At 37.6% G+C, this 5474-nt stretch overlaps 1 non-coding gene across 1 annotated transcript; it reads left to right on the plus strand.

Annotated features, from left to right (window-relative positions):
• The first annotated feature begins 314 nt into the window (after positions 1–314).
• On the plus strand, positions 315–421 carry LOC128280192 (small nucleolar RNA R71). Its single transcript, XR_008270372.1, has one exon. It is a non-coding gene; the product is annotated as a small nucleolar RNA R71 (small nucleolar RNA).
• Positions 422–5474: the final 5053 nt, after the last annotated feature.

Here is a 5474-nt window from a genome sequence, read left to right on the forward strand (position 1 = left end):
AGTCTAGTTTCAGGAAAAAATCACGAAACTGATTTTTGAGTTGTGGAACTCAAGATATGATTTTTAAGGTGACAGTGACACAGTTAGCCGGCTGTCTGGAAATTTTTAAAATGAACTGTGCAAGTAAGTGGATTAAGCCCGTTAACCCCTCGTGTCCGACTCCGGTGACGGTCTCGGGTACGGGGTGTTACATAAACTCATAAGCATCTTCAGGTGTTTTATTATTGATGGTTCCGCCAACAGCTGCATCAACCATTTGTCGAGTCGAAGGATTCAGGCTATTATGGAACGTTTGAACCGGAAGCCAAAGCGGTAACCCATGGTGAGGGCACCTTCTCAAAAGGTCCTTGTATCTCTCCCATGCATCGTAGAGTGTTTCTAAATCCATCTGCACAAAAGAAGAGATATCATTACGTAATTTAGCCGTTTTAGCCGGCGAAAAATATTTTAGTAAAAAATTTTCGGTCATTTGTTCCCAAGTAGTAATTGACCTTCGTGGTAACAGGTTCAACCATTGTTTAGCTTTATTCCTCAATGAAAAAGGGAATAACCGAGGATGAATGGAATCATCAAGAAAACATTAATTTTAAATGTATCACATAGTTCTAAGATGTTGGCTAAATGAGTGTTGGGATCCTCATCCTGCAAACCATCAAACTGAACAAATTGCTGTATCATTTGAATAGTGTTAGGTTTTAATTCAAAAGTATTTACAGCTACAGTAGGTCTAATTATGCTCGATTCAGTTCCTGTTAAAGAAGGTTTAGCATAATCATACATAGTACGTGGAGCAGGATTTTGATTAACCGCAATTGCAGGAGGTAGCTGATTACCTTTGTTTTCAGCCAGCTTTTCAGTTGGGGGTTGAGTATCGTCTTTTTTCTCGTTCTCTGTGTATCTTAAGCTTCGCCTTATTTCTCTTTGATTTCTGCGAACTGTACGATCGATTTCTTCCTCAAAAAGTAATGGTCCTGATGGATTTCTTCTAGTCATAAACTATAAAAACCTGCAAAGAGAAGGAAAATAAATAATAATAATAAATTAAAGTGCACGAAAAATAAATGGCTAACATAATAAAAATTGAGTGTTCCTAATATTTTAGTTCCCCGGCAACGGCGCCAAAAACTTGATCGCGTGATTTCGTGATAGGTTTTATATATTTATAATTACTCATTCTTGAACTAACTATTATCGCGATGTAGGCAAGTGTACCTATCGAACAGTAGTATAGTTTTAGCAAGACCGGATTGTCGAACCCAAAGGAACTAAAAGTACTAGTAGTGACTGTCTTTTTATTATCTAGCCTAAGAATAAAGAGGTTTTTATTTTAACTAACAAATTATCTAGACTAAGAACGCGTAGAGAATGGAATTGGGAATTGCTTTTGGACAACTCGATTGAATGAAGACAATACCTAAGGAAAAATCCACCTAGACTGTACTTGTTATTCTGGCTCCAAATTGAACGATTTATTCATTCAACTTGTTCCGTAGAGATCTCTAAGTTATGTTATTATGCCTATTCAATACTAATAACGTCTAATCCTAGATTGAATAACTGATACTTTTCTCTAATTAACACTCTAAGGTTGCATTAACTCGATCTATGGATCCCCTTATTAGGTTTCACCCTAATCCAGCAAAATCTTGTCACCCTATGTCTAGGCGCGCAATCAACTCCGCTTAATTATGAAAAATGTACTCTTAAATAGGGTCTATTCCTCCTCTGAATAAGAGCTTATCTTGAATCGGTATCCTGTGATATCAAAACAAGAATTAAGAACACATAATTAAGAACAAGTCAAATATTTATCAGACAATTTAGAAAATAATAACAAGATTCGTCTTAGGTTTCATTCCCCTTAGGTATTTAGGGGATTTAGTTCATAACTAAATAAGAAAACATTTTAGAATAATAAAGAATACAAAACATAAAGAAAACCCAAAACTCCTGAAGGGGAATTGAGGAGAGATCTTTAGTCTTGATGATGAATCCGGCTTCTGAGATGAATCAATCGACTTTTGGAGTTGAATCAATCGACCTTTGCAGTAATTCCTTATCCCCTACTCTGTCCTCTCTACGTGTGTCTTTTATTCCTCCTCTAGGGTGTATTTATAGGCTTTGGAATGCCTAAGAGCCCTCAAAATTAGCCTTTTCCGAATTGGACTCAACTTGGGCTCGGTAGGGACACGGTCGTGTGACACACCCGTGTGCGATTACTTCAGGCCGTGCTCGAGCCTGCCAAATTGACACGGTCGTGTGGTCTGCCCGTGTGAGGAGGTCCAGGCCTTGTTGATTTCGCAATTTGGCCCATTTTCTCTGTTTTTGGCCCGTTTCTCGTTCCTTTCGCTCTCCTATGCTCTCCTAAGTGTAAAACATGAAATTAAAGCATTAGGAACATCGAATTCACCAATTCTAATGGAAAATCATCCATAAAATGTGTTAAACATGGGGTAAAAATATGTATAAATTACGGTTTACCAAAATGCAACCGAGGTTAGAAGCTTTTTGGGCTTAGTCGTTTACTATCGAAGGTTTGTAAAAGGATTCTCCATGATAGCTACTCTGATGACGAGATTGCTACAGAAAGACGTTAAATTTGAATGGACGGAAAAGTGTCGGCAAAGTTTTGAGAAGTTAAAGACACTTCTGACTGAAGCTCCTATTTTGGTATTGCTTGAGTTGAGAAAAGAGTTTGTGGTCTACAGTGATGCATCCTTAAATGGATTGGGTTGTGTACTTATGCAAGATGGCAAAGTAATAGCCTATGGTTCACGGCAGTTGAAACCGCACAAGAAGAACTATCCGACACACGACCTAGAACTTGCTGCCATTGTTTTTGCTTTAAAAATTTGGAGGCATTATTTATATGTTGAGACTTGCCGTATATTCACAGACCACAAGAGTTTGAAGTCCTTAATGACTCAAAAAGAATTAAATTTGAGACAACAGAGATGGTTAGAATTAATTAAGGATTATGATCTGATCATTGACTATCACTCGGGAAAGGCAAATGTGGTCGCCGACGCATTAAGCAGAAAATCCTTATTTACATTGAGGGCCATGGATGCTCGATTGGCATTGTTTGATGATGGTTCAGTCTTGGCAGAACTAGAGGCTAGGCTGACATTTCTTCAGGAAATCTATAATGCTCAAACTAATGATGAAGACTTGCAAACTAAAAGGACTCAATATGAGTCAGGTATTGAATCAGATTTTTGGATTGGTTCTGATGGATGTTTGATGTTCAGAGATAGGGTTTGTGTACCCAAAGACTATGAACATATACAGAAAATCTTGCAAGAAGCACATAATAGTCATTTTTCAATTCACCTGGAAAGTACCAAGATGTACAACGATTTGAAGAAAATGTACTGGTGGAATGGTATGAAAAGAGATATTTCTAAATTTGTATCAAAATGCCTAGTATGTCAGTAAATTAAAGCTGAACATCAAGTACCTTCAAGTTTGTTACAGCCTGTGATGGTCCCCGAATGAAAGTGGGACAGAGTTACTATGGATTTGGTGACAGGATTACCATTAACTCCGAAAAATAAAGATGCCATATGGGTTGTAGTGGAAAAGTTGACGAAGTCGACTCATTTTATTCCGGTAAGGATAGATTACCCTCTTGATAAGTTGGTCGAATTATACATTTCTGAGATTGTGGGATTACATGGGGTACCACTGTCGATTATTTCAAACAGAGACCCGAGGTTCACTTCAAGATTCTGGAAGAAATTACAAGAAGCCTTTGGTACGAAGTTGAAATTTAGTACAGCTTTTCACCCGCAGACTGATAGTCAGACTCAGCAAATGATTCAAATCCTTGAGGATATGTTACGATGTTGCATCCTCGAATTTCAGGGCAGTTGGGAAAAATACTTGTCATTGGTAGAATTTGCCTATAACAATAGTTTTCAAACCAGTTTGAAGATGACACCTTATGAATTCTTATATGGAAGGAAGTTTCAAACTCCATTGTACTGGACAGAACTTAAGGAAAGTCAGATTAATGAAGTTGATCTGATTAAGGAAACTGAGGAGAAAGTTAAAGTAATACGAGATTGTTTAAAAGTGGCATAAGATAGGCAAAAGTCGTATGCTGACCTGAAAAGAAAGGAAATTTAGTTCCAAGTTGGAGATAAAGTATTCTTGAAAGTATCTCCATGGAAGAAAGTAATTTAGTTCCAAGTTGGAGATAAAGTATTCTTGAAAGTATCTCCATAGAAAAAAGTGTTGAGATTTGGTTGGAAAGGCAAGCTGAGTCCGCAGTTTATCGGACCGTACGAGATCACCGAAAGAGTTGGACCATTAGCCTATCGTTTGGCATTGCCACCCGAGCTAGAAAAAATTCACAATATGTTCCATGTATCTATGTTAAGGCGATATCGATCAGACCCCTCTCATGTGATTTCGCCGGCAGAGATTGAAATTTGACCGGACATGACCTATGAGAGGAACCGATTAAGATTTTGGCCCGTGAGATTAAACAGCTGAGGAATAAAGATGTTGTAACACCCCGTACCCGAGACCGTTGCCAGAGTCGGACACGAGGGGTTAACGGGCTTAATCCACTTACTTGCACAGTTCATTTTAAAAATTTTCAGACAGCCGGCTAACTGTGTCACTGTCACCTTAAAAATCATATCTTGAGTTCCACAACTCGAAAATAAGTTTTGTGATTTTTCCCTGAAACTAGACTCATATATGCATCTAAAAATTGTTTTCTAGACTTTTTGGTTGGGCCAATTAGTACAGTTTATTAGTTAAAGTCCAAATGTTACAGGGATTGACTACACTGACCTTTGCGCATTACGACTTGGATATCTCCCTGTACAGGGCTTCAATACTGATGCCGTTTGTTTCTACGGAAACTAGACTCGAAAAGGAATCTGTACATATATGGATTGACTTCTATTTATCTTTGGTCAATTTATAATGAATTTCCAAAGTCGGAACAGGGACTCCAGAAACCATTCTGGCCCTGTCTCACAAAAACTTAAATATCTCTTAACATACTGTTCATATGATCATTTTATTATCTTCCTATGGAAATAGACTCGTCAAGGTTCGTTTACATAATTTATTCACTATTTAATTCCATTCCTACTATTTTTAGTGATTTTTCACATCCAGATCACTGCAGCTGTCAGCATCTGTCTTTAAGGTAGGCTTTACCTATTTCATAGTTTCCATGATTCAACTAGCCCTTTAACATAAATAGCACAAAATATGATCATGATTAACCATCCCAATGGCTAATCGTTTCCAAACATTTCCATACCTCTTAATGAACAACATACAATGATTATAATACCATGCCCAAAGTATACTTCAGCCATTTTCGCATGGCTATCCAAATTTACATAAAACCGAAAGGTACATGACCTACAACAAAAGGGTAGTCCTATACATGTCATTTCAAAGTTCAACCAAAAATATACCAAAAGGAGCTTTGATAGTGTGGGCGA

This window comes from Gossypium arboreum, chromosome 8 (genome assembly GCF_025698485.1).
Source record: "Gossypium arboreum isolate Shixiya-1 chromosome 8, ASM2569848v2, whole genome shotgun sequence".
NCBI lineage: Eukaryota > Viridiplantae > Streptophyta > Magnoliopsida > Malvales > Malvaceae > Gossypium > Gossypium arboreum.